General features: G+C 40.5%; 1 long non-coding RNA gene across 3 annotated transcripts; it reads left to right on the top strand.

Moving 5' to 3' along the window:
- Nucleotides 1–1,027: 1,027 nt before the first annotated feature.
- Nucleotides 1,028–4,337, top strand: LOC112843430 (uncharacterized). Of its 3 annotated transcripts, none has more exons than XR_003215756.1 (5): nucleotides 1,028–1,140; nucleotides 1,216–1,320; nucleotides 2,075–2,232; nucleotides 2,666–2,724; nucleotides 3,651–4,337. It is a non-coding gene; the product is annotated as an uncharacterized LOC112843430 (long non-coding RNA). The 3 variants fall into 3 exon arrangements; XR_003215755.1 differs by having other exon boundaries at nucleotides 1,216–1,327; nucleotides 3,654–4,337; XR_003215753.1 differs by having other exon boundaries at nucleotides 1,216–1,327.
- Nucleotides 4,338–16,901: the final 12,564 nt, after the last annotated feature.

Raw genomic sequence — 16,901 nt, 5'->3', positions numbered from 1 at the left:
GACAAACTATTACCTTATTTGCAGTTAAAAGATCAAAATGATCCCACACAGCAGAAACATTTCTTTTTCTTTCGGGCTCCATTTTGTTATGGAGAGATGTGTATTTTTTTTTTTTTTTAATCTTTGCGACAGTAATTTTGTGTTTTTTTGGTGGCGACTCATTCCGTTGACAGATGCGGATGCGGTACCTTTTAAACACAGTTTGGCGCGTTGGCAATGAGCGATACAGCAGCTGTATCGATCACGTGACTTTTTCTTAAAGCGACGCACGCACCGATACAGGCTTCGCTCTGTGAGCTTGATACATGAGTCGGTGCGTCAGTGTTGCAGGACCCATCACTAGTGGGAAGACTCCAGAATCCACTCTGGCTGGAATCCGGTGGATACAGCAGCGTGTACAGGTAAGACCATTTAAACGGACAGCATTTATAGAATGACTATTAAAAGTCAGCGAGTGTTAGTAATGTTAATGTGGTTATGTTAGTAATACACCGAGTGCTGATATAACAGCTTTAAGATGCATTTGTAGATATTATTACGTGTTTTACCGTCTTTATGCTGCTAGCTTAAAGTTACGGTGTAAACGTTAGCTTATATTGTAGTAAAGCTGTTACTGTTTAAACGATGTTAGGACAGAAATATTAGCTTCTGTCATGACTGATGAAGTTACTAGTTAATAAAGTTTGCAGTAAAGTGATTAATCGCAGCCACAGATTGACGGTAAATATCTCGATTAGCTTCAATGCATCTGTAATAAATATGTGCACGTTTCAGTGCTTCGTTTAAACTGTATGATACTTATACTGACCCAGGGTCAGTGTAAAATACAATCCTAGCTGTGTGAACAAATCCTGGCTCCTTTAATCCTGCATGACAAACCTCAGGATGCAGGTTATTATTACTCTTTCCTGCTGGCACACCTGTCACACCTGAGAGTCAGCTAGAAACTTACAGTGACGTGGACATCATGCAAAGACTGACAGACTCTGTAATACTGTAAATGATCAGTGACTCAGGTTAACACTACCACAGAAGTTTCATTTGTCAGTGTGGATCTGCTGAGTCACCTGAAGAACTCATTTCATTCTCCACGATGTTGATTTACAGAAATGTTTCACAGGAACTGATTCCTCCCAAAGGGTGTTTCCATAGATTACCTCTGTATGAATGTACTTCTTAAATGAAGGCAAGTGTTTGTCCTGTTTTGTTCCTCAGGTACAGTACGTGATATTAAGGGCAGGCGGTCATCACCGGGGGAAGACAAGAAGCAGACGTACGTCCAAGAGGGAGCTGCAGTGAGGACACAGCCTGGTCACTGAGGTCAGAGGTCAGAATCTGAAACAGCTCAGGTTTATATTCTAGGGGTTATAAAAAAATCGAAACGTATTTATAAAGAAACCTTTAAATAATATTTCAAATAATAGTCATAATTATGATTATTATTAGAAATATCAAACATTTACGTGGATTTTCTGTTACACGTATTGTCTTAGCCCTGCGATAACTGGCAGCCTGTCTTTGTCCTGTATCAGCTGGGATAGGCTTCATCCTCCCGCGACCTTGAATTGGATACATGAATTATATTGAATTGTATTCCAATTATGTAATCTGATCATTTACAAACTCAAGGTATCCAATCAAAATGTAAGTAATAATTATAAAATGGGAAAGCAGAAATAAGTGTGACATGAATGTAAATGTGTGAGCTGACATAGAGGACAGCTACATGTAGTCTGAAAATCTTTGTTGTCAAGTTTGCAGGTCTATCACGAGACATTCTTACATAGAAGAGACTGTTAAAGTCTCTAACTCAGTGAAGCATTATTGGTCCCGTCTGTTTGGATAAATATAGTAAGTTGATGTTTGTCCATTTATTGACACATTTTCTTAAGTGCTTATCCAGTTCAGGATCACAGTGGAGCTGCAGCTGGATGTGTTCAGTAAAGAAACCTTACAAAAGTTAACATAAACCTGCATCTCTGTACGTTGTTGTCCACAGGATGAGAAAATCAAACTGGGAGACTGTGGAACATGTTAATAAATGTTTGTGTGTTTATGCCTGTGTCTTTCACAGGAGGCGCTGGAAGGTTTCCCTAATAGTTCCTGGTGAATCAAAGCAGAACCATAAAGGTTGCTGGACTGCATCGTGGCCTTACCCCTGAGCAGTCATCCTGTTAAAGGAGGAACCAGTTAGAAGCTGTTTTCAAAGTAGCTGAGCAGATTTCACCTCAAGTAAGCGATTAACTGTTTGTTCATTTGTTCTGCCACTTAAAGAGCATTTAAGGACGTTTTTTGAGTGTCTAGTTGAATTAATTCTACTGGCTCTCGTGGTCGTTTGTGATTATGGACATATTTTTCATGTTCATCAACCATTTAGTAAATTCTATCTATTTAGTAATATCTGTCAGCTATAAAATGTAATGTAAATATAAAAATATAAAAATATCTCCTGCTCCTTATATTTTAATGATGTAAGACCAGACGTCTGTTATCGTGTTACATTAGCATTCCTCACATATGACTGAGATGCTGTACAGTACAATCCTACTGACACAGCAGAGGGATAACGACGGTTATTCAACATTGTTACACGACACATTCGAGCTGCATGATGCAGACAAAGTGACTAAATCATCTTTTTTGTGGTCTATTGTCTTTAAACCAGCAGACAAAGCCGATGGCAGAAGATGTTTGGAGAAGAACTTCAGGCCGTGGACTGACAAGGTATTTTTTTCTTGTTATCAAAAGACATTTGGAGTGACGGCTTCTACAACTGTGCTGAAGTAAAGCTTACAGTCTAAGAAGTCACAGTGTTGATATTCAGCACAAAGAGAAAAGCTCACTAGTTTGAATTTATTTACAATCATAGTTTTTATAAATTCTGACTGTAAACAGCTTTTACAGCTTTGATATTATTTGACACTCGATATCAGGTGATGGTATTTAATTTAAAGGTTTCTGTGTCCCAATGAGCCATTTACACTGACCAGTGTCAGTTTGACTGTAACACATTCATTATTTAGATCCAACATTTCTAAGAGAAATAACTGAATGTAAAAATGGCAGCCCTCAGGTCAGGTTTATAGAGATATATGCATGCATTATGAAATTTATGTATCCCAGATCATTTTTATTCATCTAGTCCTGGCAGACCCACCCCTTCCTCCCAAGTTAACTACAACCCAAAAGAACTAGTGGGGCTATTTACACACTCACAACCAGTGTGGGGTAAAAAGAGCCACTAAAAACCTGTCAGCCTGCACAGCTACAGATGTGCTAAAAGCTATAAGAGTTAGAAGCTCTGCTTATGGAGAAACTTTCTAAGCCTAACAGGGGACAGGTACTCCTGCCCAAATAACATGATATAACCCCACATACAGCCCAGACATAAAGTGAACCAAGTCATTTAGTTAGAGACAGCATGGGACCAAATGCATGTAACCAGCCTGCACCCACCTGACATTTCTTCCTCCTGAATTAAATGAAACCTAAAGCCGCTAGTTCCCACACTGGAGTTCCCTGACACTGTGTTTTAACTATATTTAGCTTGTATCAACAGTTGTAACAGGCTAAGCTACCTGAGACACTGCATTGAATTATTGTTTCTGTCTTAATGGTTTCAGCTCAGATGTTCTGCTTTTTCCTTTCAGTAGATCAAAGCAGCTCGTGCTCTGTCTGCTTCCATTCTGATGGCAAGAAGAAGACGAAGAATGCTTCAGCGAAGTGGCGTTCATGGTCTCAGTGGACAGTCATGGTCATACACTGCATGTGGTTTTAAAAGCAACATGTCTGTTCACCACAACAATGGAGATGTGTAATATTAGTGCAGCTACAGTTTGTTCTTGAACATCAGTTCTGTTTTCTACTTTGACCACTTAGACCAAAAAAGTGTTGTTTTCAGATTCTTTCTTTTAAATCTATAAAGCACCTGTTCATTTTTTTATTACAATTAGTTTCACATAAATGTTAGTGTTTCCTTTATGATCTTTTAATGCTTATACTACACTGTACACGTCTACATTAGAGACATTTCTGTTACCTATGTATGAGACTGGGCTGCTTGACTACAATTTGGAAATGGATGCAAAATCACACGGATCGTGCTATTGTTGTTTTTTAATATGATGGACTGAACACAGGAGGTATCTGACTAAGCAAAGATTAGTCTGATCCCATTTCTACCTGTCTCTACTGTTTCAACTGTAACTGTCAGGATATATATTTATTCCAGCTCTCATAGGGCAAAGGAATGACTCAGACTTGTCAAATGTTCTTTGATTAGATACACAATATGAAGTTCACAATTTTCTTACAAATAAAACTATAATGAAAAACATGAACAGCTGTGGTTATTTCTGAGACATGATTTTTTTTAATGTGTTCATATTTAGACATTTGTATGCTGAAACTGTAATGGTGAGCCTGAGGTGATGGTCAACACAAGACAAATATATATAAATATAAAACAATATTGAAGTAATTTCTTTACCCTCTGCAGCGTCTGGAGGCTGTGCACACAATCACCTGTGTCACTGTATTCACTGTAGTAAACATGCACCGCTAGCTCACGTGACTGACTGTCTCCATGGTTACATTGTATATTATTAGCTATGTAAACAGCTTCCAAAGATACCGCTTTGGAAGCTCTCTGTAACACTTTCACGCTTTGCAAATCATTTCGTTTTTGATAGTTATGAAAACAGAATATGTTTTTAAGGTCGTGCTAGGCTGTTGCTATGATAGTTGCTGTGGACTACGGTGGACCGCGCGTCCGATTCCTGTTGTTAGCTGTCCGCCGTAGGAAGGCTGCGTTCCGTTTATGTATATATATATATATATATATATATCTGTATATGTATATATCTATATATCTATATATATATATATACATATACAGATATATATACATATATATATATACATATATATCTGTATATATATATATATGTATATATCTGTATATATATATATATATACAGATATATATATATATATATATATATACAGATATATATATATATATATATACATATATACATATACAGATATATATACATATATATATATATACATATATATCTGTATATATATATATATATATATATATATATATATATCTGTATGTTGAGTGCGAGAGGAACTGACCTGAAAGATAGGATCATGGCCAAGCTTGAAACCTGGACCCCCCCTAGCCGGTTACCAAGATTACGTGAAGTACCCTCAGAAGGTCTGCTAGATGATGTTAATGCAGCACTACGGATGATACCTACAACCACGATTACCGACACTAACAAGCTGATCTACACTACGGCAGCAGTAATCAGTGAGATGCTTGGCTACAAGTTGAACAGCCACAAGGGGCAGTACCCTCCATGGAGAAGGAGGCTAGAGGGCAAGATCAAAGTAGCACGGAGGGAGGTTAGCCAACTAACGGAGTTGCAGAAAGGCGTGACAAAGAAGGTGCATAAGAAATACAGCAAGCTGTCCATACCTGAGGCCTTGGAAACTGCCAAGCAAAGACTCACAGCCTTGGCCAGCCGCTTGAGGAGGTACACCAGAGAGATCGAAGGCAGGAGAATAAACCAGCTGTTCTCCACAGAACCAGCAAAGGTGTACTCTCAGTGGCAAGGGAACAATAACAGAACAGCACCACCAAGGCTGGAGACGGAGCAATACTGGAAGAGCATATGGGAGAAGGACGCAACCCATAACGGCAATGCTCAGTGGCTAGTGGATCTGAGGGCAGACCATAGCGACCTCCCTGAACAGGGTCCAGTAACCATCACAGTGGCAGACATCCAAGAAAGGGTCTCCAGTATGAAGAGTTGGACAGCACCAGGGCCCGACATGGTTCACGCCTACTGGCTGAAGAAGCTGACTGCACTCCACGAGCGTCTGGCAGCACAAATGAACCAGCTGCTAGTTAACGAGAGACACCCGGAATGGCTAACCGAAGGTCGGACGGTCCTGATCCCCAAGGACCCCAAGAAGGGACCGGTCCCATCCAACTACCGACCAATAACCTGCCTCAGTACTACATGGAAGCTCCTGTCAGGCATCATATCGGCTAAGATGAACAGGCACATGGGTCAATACACGAGCGGGGCACAGAAAGGGATTGGCAAGAATACCAGGGGCGCAAAACACCAGCTACTGGTAGACAGAACAGTCAGCCGAGACTACAAGACCAGACTGACCAACCTGTGCACAGCCTGGATTGATTACAAGAAGGCCTATGACTCAATGCCCCACAGCTGGATACTGGAATGCCTAGAATTGTACAAGATCAACAGGACCCTAAGAGCCTTCATCAGGAACTCAATGGGGATGTGGCGTACAACACTAGAGGCCAACTCCAAGCCCATAGCACAAGTCACCATCAAGTGCGGGATCTACCAAGGAGATGCTCTGTCCCCACTGCTGTTCTGCATAGGCCTGAACCCCCTCAGTGAGATCATTAACAAGACTGGCTACGGATACCGACTACGAAACGGAGCGGTTGTCAGCCACCTCCTGTACATGGATGACATCAAGCTGTATGCCAAGAGTGAACGAGACATCGATTCACTGATACACACTACCAGGCTATACAGCAATGACATTGGAATGTCATTCGGGCTGGAGAAGTGTAGTCGGATGGTAACAAAGAGAGGGAAGGTAGTCAGAACTGAGGGGATTGAACTACCAGAAGGCAACATTGCAGACATAGAGGACAGTTACAAGTACCTGGGGATCCCACAGGCGAATGGGAACCATGAAGAGGCCGCTAGGAAAGCTGCAACCACCAAGTACCTGCAGAGGGTCAGGCAAGTCCTGAGGAGTCAGCTGAACGGTAAGAACAAGATCCGGGCCATCAACACCTACGCCCTGCCCGTGATCAGGTACCCTGCTGGGGTAATAGGCTGGCCAAAGGAGGAGATAGAAGCCACTGACATAAAGACAAGAAAGCTCCTGACCATGCATGGAGGGTTTCACCCCAAGTCCAGCACCCTGAGGTTGTACGCTAAGCGGAAGGAAGGGGGCCGGGGACTGGTGAGTGTCAGCACCACAGTCCAGGATGAGACAAGAAACATCCACGAATACATCACGAAGATGGCCCCAACTGACAGCGTGCTCAGTGAATACCTCAGGCAGCAGAAACCCAAGAAAGAGGAGGAAGGCGAGGAACCATCATGGAAGGACAGGCCCCTGCACGGTATGTACCACCGGCAGATAGAGGAGGTGGCTGATATGCAGAAATCCTACCAGTGGCTGGACAAAGCTGGACTGAAAGACAGCACAGAGGCACTAATCATGGCAGCACAAGAACAAGCTCTGAGTACAAGATCCATAGAGGCTGGGGTCTATCACACCAGGCAAGACCCCAGGTGCAGGCTGTGTAAAGATGCCCCAGAGACAATCCAGCACATAACAGCAGGGTGCAAGATGCTAGCAGGCAAGGCATACATGGAACGCCATAACCAAGTGGCCGGCATAGTGTACAGGAACATCTGTGCCGAGTATAACCTGGAAGTCCCGAGGTCAAAATGGGAGATGCCCCCAAGGGTGATGGAGAATGACCGAGCTAAGATCCTGTGGGACTTCCAGATGCAGACGGACAAAATGGTGGTGGCTAACCAACCGGACATAGTGGTGGTAGACAAACAGAAGAAGACGGCTGTAGTGATCGATGTAGCGGTTCCGAATGACAGCAATATCAGGAAGAAGGAACACGAGAAGCTGGAGAAATACCAAGGGCTCAGAGAAGAGCTCGAGAGGATGTGGAGGGTGAAGGTAACGGTGGTCCCCGTGGTAATTGGAGCACTAGGTGCGGTGACTCCCAAGCTAGGCGAGTGGCTCCAGCAGATCCCGGGAACAACATCGGAGATCTTTGTCCAGAAGAGCGCAGTCCTGGGAACAGCTAAGATACTGCGCAGGACCCTCAAGCTCCCAGGCCTCTGGTAGAGGACCCGAGCTTGAAGGATAAACCACCCGCAGGGGCGTGCTGGGTGTTTTTTTCTGTATATATATATATATATATATATATACAGATATATATATATGTATACACTATATCCACCGGATTCCAGCCAGAGTGGATTCTGGAGTCTTCCACGCTCCTGTTAGTGATCCTCCATCTGGATGGATGATAACAACCTTCTGAACAATCTAGCAGGTGGAGATGGCCCACATCTATGGGACTGATGTCTGCTGAGAACGCCTGATGGACTGATAACATTTGAAGCGGGTGAATAAAGTCACCCAGTCGCTAGCTGTGCCATTACCCAGCATACACCACTCCCTCCATAAATGCAATAAACGATACAAAAGTAATGGCCTATAATTAATTTATCTGCTGTATCTGCTGTTTCTCAGGTAGTTGTTTACATTATATAATATATTGTGTTCTGTATACGTCAGTACCATGTGATTTTGGAAATATATAAACATACGGACAACAGGCTCTTCTGCGGCAATCTCTTGTCGTCAATAAACAACGTTTAAGGAGCTCTATAGTATAGGACCTATATAGTATAGTATAAGACTCTATAGTATAGGACCCTGCACGTCAGTTCTCTACGCGAGGGGGGTACCCTGCGGGTCAATAAGTGAAGCAGAGGGAGCCTGACCATGCGTCACACATTTGACGAGTTGGGAGTGAGAACGTGTTGACAGCACTCAGGTAGATGATACTGATGGATTTCCATGAGTGTGTTTCTCTCACGAAGACACGACACTCATATGTGGGTGGGCCACCCACTTCCACAGCTGGGCCATAATCTTGTCTGCCTGTCTAATGTTTTTCTTGGTTTTCCCAGAAGGCTACCTCCAGAAGAACATAATCTGTTTTCTAGGATTTCCTTACCTGGATGATTGAGCATGCATCAAGAGAGTTTTTCTATTGATTATCAAAATATAAATATATCTAAATAAAACACAGCATTTCAGCCAATCCTTAGAGGCTATTCCACAACCGATCAATTCTGTGGTGCAAAAAGAAACTTTGCTTGACCTTTTCCTCCTTTTTTCACTTTATCCTGCTGTGGAAACCTGGTCTGTGTCATGTGTATGCCATGTGACTCAGTTTGAACCTGCACAGTCTTCTCCTTTCATTTATGAGATTTACAGCTGTAGTCTCAGTTGACAAAGAAATGTCCTGAGATTTACAAAAAAACACATTATTGGTATAGATCTCTTGTAAATAATGGATCAATTTTTTTATTTAAGTTTCCCTAAATTTTTTTAAATGTATTTTTTGCTAACAGGAACACTGTGTCGTGTTCTATTGCCAGTAGAAAACCTCATGATAACAATATTTTCCACTGATGCCATTTCTGTTGAGATAAGTTAATGAATATACTCTCTCTCTCTCTCTCTCTCTCTTAAGATATAAGTGAGCGTAGCTCACCCGGCAGTCTGTTGAAGTCCCACACTGATGTCAACAGGATGCATTAATTTTAACTGTAACTTCACTGTAATTTATATTGTATTTAGGTTTTTGAGATCACAAAAGTTTTGTGGTTTCACCAAGGCTTCAAATGAAAATTTGACTTGCTCCATTTTACTTGTGGCTAAGTGCCTATAAGTGCTGAAAACAAAGAAACAAAAAATGATTATAAATAGCAGGGATGTTTTTCAGTGGCATGAAGTGCAACAAAACTGCTGTACACGTCATTACTCAGAAAAGTGAGTAAGTGACAGAGAAGCAGTAACTTTTAACTTTACTTTTTTAAAATGTGTGTGTGGAGATCTGTCTGCCATGGTCGTGTAGTGGTTACTTTAAGTCCGTGGTTAGCACTGTCTGAGTTTGAATCTACCGGCCAGTAATGTAGTGTATATTTTAAAATATGTGATATCTCCTACAGGTGTTTCTGTGAAACTCTCACCCGAAAGTGATTGAACTGCATTCCAGTCAAACAGGGGTTGTTTACTGGATGTGTGTGTGTGTCAGAGATGTTTCCCTTTAGATTTCCTATAAATACACACCCCATCCCGACATTCCTCCTGTCAGTCATTAGTTATTAATAACATCTTTACACAGCCTGCACCTGGGTCTTGCCTGGTTATGATAGGCCTCACCCTCTATGGATCTTGTGCAAACCCAGCAAAAGCAGCAACAACAAGGGCAATGTAAACTAACAAACCAATGATCAGTCCCACGACAGATCCTCCTAATGTTGGAATTAATTAATGAAGAGATCAGAAATAAAAAGGACGATGAATGTGAACCTTATCAGTCCCAACAAAGAACAACTTGCTTTACCTCCGGTGGCTCAGTGAAACTGGCTCACCCAACAGTTGCTTGACTGCATTCCAGTCAAACAAAGGCAAATTTGCATGCATGTCACAGAGTGGATGAATCCTTTCGGTCCTGTACTTTCACATTGAGACCTTTTGTGTTCTTGTATATTTACAGATAAAAGAAACAGTAGAGCTTAGTGATCTGCATGTCATCAAAAGGGTTAAAATCAGTGAATAAATGTTGGAAGCTTTCCACCTGACAGACAGACTGCTGTTAATGCCACTCTCTCTAAAGTTTTTACAAGGAATAACGAACTCACACCATTCTACAAAGGAAAATATTAAAACAAAATATTATATATTTTAAAGGTAAAATGAAAGCATTCACACATTTAATTTAAACACACATCTCAAGAGCCCCACCATAAGAATAGCAGTTAATTTCAATTCAGCCAATTAATTTCTAATTAATTTAAAAAAATACAAAAGTCAGCAGTAGGAAGATGACTGTATATGAGGATGAATATGTTTCTTTTCTGAGGTTCACAGACTTTCATACTTTAACACAGCTGAAGGTGGAAAGCATTCAATTTGTAACACATGTTCACATCTAATGCTAAATGAATTACTGACATGGTACTGACCTTAAACTATACAATAAACAAATTTAAGTGCAACGATAAAATGTATTCAAATATTTTATTTTTATGTTTATTTCTGTTGCAAACTGGTTAAATAAATAAACAAAAATGGGAAAAAATGACAATTTAATAATTTAATATCTAACAGCTCAAATGAAAAAAAACCCAAACAAACACATTGGAGATTTTTCACAACAATTATCCAAATTATCCACAAGCAAAATGATTACATTCTGCACATTTCTGTGAATGAGGACAAGCAAACAAAGCATTTACAGTGTAAATACTGATAAATGCTGCAGTGCACATGAATTGCTCTCAGTCTGGCTCATCACCTGGGACCTGTTTGTCATGGGAGACCCTACCAGGAGCTGAACGCTCCAGACAACTCAGCTCCCAGGATCGTCTAAGCTCACAAACCCCTCCACCACGATAAGGTGGCAATTCAAGAAGGGGGAATGGATTGATATATACATATTTACATATATACATGAACACTTATACCTTTACATTTACATATATACATGAACCCTTATACCTATACATTTATATATATACACAAACCCTTATACCTTTACATTTACATATATACATGAACCCTTATACCTATACATTTATATATTAAGTTATAAATACATAAATAAATAAACATTTGAGTGGTTAACATGTATTAATTTCTCAAGCATTTTTTAAAGACCACACATTTTTTGTCAGTTTCAACAGATCACAAAAAAAACAAGAAAAATATTCACAAAAGCTGCTGGCAGACTAACTTTCAGTCCAGCAAATCCATTCTTCGCTCGTTCTCCTGGCTGACCTGCAGGTGAGAAACAGGTGTGAGGGGTCAGCTGTCAGGTAGGTGATGAGTGAAGAACAGAACAGAATCCATTTCCTCTTCAAACTGCTGTCAGACATTATCTACTGCACTCTGATCACATCACTCAGACCAGCTGCTTTCTACAAAGTCTCATCAACAACATCTTTAGAAACAAACATCAACAACCAGGAAGCAGCTTCACCTCTGATCACACACACATTCAACTCTACTCACTCACCTGGAGGATCAACTCTCAGGTTTATGGTGGTGATGAGGCTCATAGGTTGTCCTGATTTCTGGGCAACACGACACTTATATATTCCAGCATCTGCAGTTGTTACATCTTTCAGAATTAAAGACACGTTTCCATCCTTCATCTGTGTGTCCTGCAGATCCACTCGGTTGTTAAAAGATGGATGCTGGTCATCTGGAATAAAGTGCCCGTTCTGGTACAAAAGGACATATTCCTCTCTCAGGTCAACTCTGCTCCAATTTACAGCTAAGATGTTGTTGTTGTTTGAAACTCGACATGTCAGAGTGACGTTCTTCTGTCCAGACTCAGCTGTGATTATTTTCTGGTCTGAAAGACGAAACAATAAATAGCAGAGAGGTTAAAAGAATCCACCACATAAAGTGTCAACATAACTGTCAGTACAAATATATACAACACAATTCAAGTCCTGTGTGTGCAGGTGATCTCTGTACACACTGACCAGTTGAAGACTGAATAAATTAGCTGTTATCTAACCTGTCTCTTTACCACTTTTAATGCAAAGTCACAACAAAGAAACCAGGAAATAAACAAATGAGACCAGCCCTATCTGTCTAAACAGAAACATATTCATGGGGTTTCCCAAATCAAAATCTTATAAGACAAATAATAGAAATAATAGAAACAACTTTTTATACTCCCTTTTTGAAGACAATGTCCAACCAAACTATTAAACTACCGAACAAGCTGTCTTCTTGCCTCTTTGCAAACAGTACGTTTCTGTACATCCAGCTGTGTCACAATTTATAAAACCAAAGGGAGATACTGCAAAAAATATTCAGTTCACACAGTGTGGTGCCAACAAAGCATTTCTAACTTGTCTGCTCTCTTTTGGTATCTAACAACTTAAACTGGTTATAACAACTGTGTTTAAGAGACACTGTAGCAACTAAAACAACGGAAGAATGTTTACAGAAAGTTCAGTCAGAACAAACAGAAACTGTTCAACTGTTTTGGTTTTAACTTACCTCCAGAAACTAAGGCAAGGGTCCATAGCACGGCCGCGAAGATTACGACTGCTCTATTACACATGTTAAATCTAATAGTAAAAGGGGAAAAAAAATATCTACGCACCTACGTATTTATACATGCCTGCGGACTGATACTAAAAAATTCAATCTGTAGTGTGTCCTCGTTGTTTACGATAGAAAAAGGAAAATCTGTGCGTAACCCCACTGCTTTGAAGGAAATGTGTATTTGATTATCGCTAAAGGACACAGAAGAAGGTAAACTGACAATCAAAAGGATGCAGTCTCGGAAACAGCTGATAAGGGAACTATTTCTCTTTCGCCTGTATGCGCTTCCATGGTATCGCCTCACATATAGATTAATTTATTCTGTAGAGAAGTTAATAAAGTAAAAAACGTCAATACATAAATAGATTAAATGTTAAAAGATGAATATTAAAGTTTAGGGTGGACTGTCTTTTAAGCCTCCCAGAGCGCATGTCAGTGAAATTCAGATATATTTAAAGAAATTTAAAAAGCCCCTTTGTTCTCTTTGTTTGTTTTTATCAGTGGTATTTTTTAATTAGAAGTGGAAACTGAAATTTGTATGTACATTGGTCCCTCGCTATGGCTGCTGTTTCACTGTTTTTTTGTGTGCAACATGCTTTGTTTTTTGTTTTTTTGTTTTGTTTTTTTTTAACAGCGAGTTGTGCTCTGCGTCTTGATTGGCTGTAGACCCTTGTGAATCATTCTCCTCTGTGCTGTGTCTCCTGTCAAGTATAGAATGCGTTCAGCTTGTCAAATTTAGATAAATCTTGGATCGCTAGCAGTGTGACTCTGAAGTGCTGTACTGTATGTTTGTAAGACTACAACAATATCGACAAAACGTTTTGCACCGTCAGGCACCCGCGGTAGAACATAAAAGGCAGAGGAAGATGCTGGCCATTGCACAAAAAGTTGGACTTCTGGACATGCTAAGGGAAGGTAGAAGTTACCGTATTTTTCAAGCATAAGGCGCATTAAGCGAGACAAAACAGTCAGATCAACCTTTACTCAACTCATTCTTTTTGCTTCCATCTCTAAAATCTCAAAAGTTAAATAACTCCATCATATGGTGACTCTTCTCGCCTTAAAACCTCCTCCCTCCTCTCCTGCAGCATCACAAATGAACCACTGCATCCACTCTGCAGCTCTAATATTGAGTTAAATGTTCGGTCACAGTCACTGCTGTGTTATCAATCATCCAGCAGGTGACAGCACAGGAGCTCTGTTCATCACAGGATGGTGGAAATGACTTGCCTGCTCTTCAGGGGAGAGAAGCATTAAAACAATAAGAATTAAATGTTTATATTGAAACGATGGTTAAAGGTTATTTTACAGTGACAGGTTGGCTATCTCTGCACACTGTAGTTATTTCTGTGTGCAGGAAGGGGAGGGGGGTCCTTGTTGTTGTTGTGACTGTCCGGGCCTGAAGAGAGTGGTTGTACCGGAGCACTCTCCCTGGAGTTAATGGCCCATTTGCCTGTGTTACCGAATAAACGGACAAACTGAGATCAAATATATAAATGAAACGTGTATGTTTTGGATACTTACTAAAACAATATATGAAAGTAATGAGAAAGTGGCCACTTTCATGAGTAAATCATATAAGTTTTTACTATTTCTTTTCCATATGGGTTGAGCCTTTGCATAAACATCGTCATACCTGTTGAGACGGTCATAAGGCAAACTGAAAGGGATTTTTTTCCTCTTTTTTTCTGGATTTTTAGAGTAATAGATAACAGAGCCCACAGAAATGATCACAGCTAAGTGAGAGACCAGTGACCAGTCCACCTGGTCTGTCACTTGGAGCGTCAACACTCAGGTTGTTGATACTGATGGCTTTCCATGAGTGTCATTAATCGTCACATCCTTCAGAATCAGCCCCAACCAGACTGGCCACCCCAGGTGCCACCCCGAAGCCAAAACAATAAAATCCAATGAAATATCAGATTATGTTTTCACAGTGAAGCTCACATATCCGAGTGTAAGCGAATGCAGCATCGGCTTCTGCGCTATGAGCATCATGTTAGCAAAGGTAGGAGACCCAAGCACGAAAGACAGCATCACAGAAAACAGTTTTTCGGCGAAAGATTAGCAGTTTAACATAGCTGGACTGGCCATCGAGCATGGCGGAGCTTCCACGGCGGCTAGCAGGTGGATGAGGGAAGGGTAGGCAGGAGGAGGAGAGACCCGAGGCAGCCGCCAGTCCGAGTGTCAGGTGAACTGAACTTCAGGTAAGAAGTTATGACCTGCAGTCTATCTGGGTCAGATATAAACCAAGTTTAGGTGGAGTTTATTTTCGTTGTGCTGACTTTTTACAGTCAGTTACAATAACTCTTACTGCGTACTAGCTAGCATGATGGAGTTTCTATACAGCTGGGTGGGTGCTGTGATGTTACTGATGGTGAACTTTATTTTATTCATAAGGTTAGTTTGTAGAGTTGCCAACGGCTCCTTAAAAATGGAATGGTCCCTCATTCAGAGAAAATATTACAGGTTTTGTATTGAGCTGAGAAGAGACACAGTTTGTCCCGGACTTAGCTAGAATGAAAAAGACACAAAGCTGGAGTTATTCTGTGTCTTTGCTGCACAGCTGCCTCTTCTCCTCTCATTCTCTCCCCCTCCCTCTCCTGCTGCTACTTCAATCATTAAACTGATCAATGATCAGCTGATCGGCTTTTCTCTCGTGTTTATTTGTTGCCCACTTTGCGCCAGAAAGAGGAAACCAGCGGATGTTGCGCTAAACAACAGCAGCGCGTTTAAGCTTGATCAGCTGTTGTTAGAATTTATTTAATATTACTTTCTAGTATCAGCTGATGTTTGCTGGAGCCACAGCTGTAAAGCTGCTGGTCATGATGTCGGTTTGTATATCTGGTGAGAGGGAAACATGCAGATGAAACCAGGAGATGTCCTTACTGAATCATCAGAGCTGAACAGGTGATGGAGAAACAGGTTTACCTTTTAGGTGACATGAATGAGCTGAAGGGAAGTTATGAACTGTTTCTGAGAGACAAATAACACCAGGATCCTTTTCTATGTAGCTGACAGCTGGTAACTGTGCAGGGGCGGATCTAGCAAAGTTATGCCAGGGGGCCAGGTAGGGCATTAACAGGGAAAGGGGGGTCACAAAGAAATACTTTTCTTTCTTATTCTCATTTAAAATATCTCGCTTTTATTAAATAATTATCTGAATCTTCCGAACAAAGTTTTTATCTGACGTAAAATTTATAGAAATCATACATATACCAACAAGACAGTGTACATCACTGTCACAACAGCGTTTGTTTTCATTCAAAGGCTTTATGGCTTTAATACCTGGTGGGCCGGTCTCTGGTCAAAATGCCCAATTTTTTGTCCCAGTCCAGCCCTGCAGGTTAATACTGGCAGTGTCACCATGCCAGCTGACTGTATTTCATCATCAGCCAGTGTTGTTCTTTATACATCAATATTACCAAAATTTATCATAAGGCAGCATAGAAAGTATTTACTTGCTTTCAGGTTTCATTCAAATGTTAGTCTTTTCATTTGTTTCCCCACTTTTTTCCTGTTTCAAAATCAAACACCAGTTTGTGAGAAGATTATCTTCTTTTTTTAATAGGCAGATAAAATTTTGCATTGGCTAATTTGCCAATTGTATGTTAAAAATGTTTGTATTTTAATATTCAAAAATGTTTTTGCCCAAAACATATTTGCACTATATGTCAGTAAAAATACTGTGCAAATATTGCTGTCCTTGAATGCTGAGTAAACACTGACAAAGCACTGATTGCATCTCTTGTACTTCATCAACGCAGTATCTAAAAACTTTGCACCGTAGTTGTTAAAACCTCATTCTAATAAGAGTCAAAAGCACATTTGGTTATTAGGTTTACAGGGTTATTGAATTATGGTTAATGGTTGGTAGAATTTTTTTTTTTAACATTATCTGCCAATTACATCTGCCACCCTTCTCCAAATCTGTG

Source organism: Oreochromis niloticus, linkage group LG3 (assembly GCF_001858045.2).
Source record: "Oreochromis niloticus isolate F11D_XX linkage group LG3, O_niloticus_UMD_NMBU, whole genome shotgun sequence".
In the NCBI taxonomy this organism is placed as follows: Eukaryota; Metazoa; Chordata; class Actinopteri; order Cichliformes; family Cichlidae; genus Oreochromis; species Oreochromis niloticus.
This window is presented reverse-complemented; position numbering and strand designations above follow the sequence as displayed.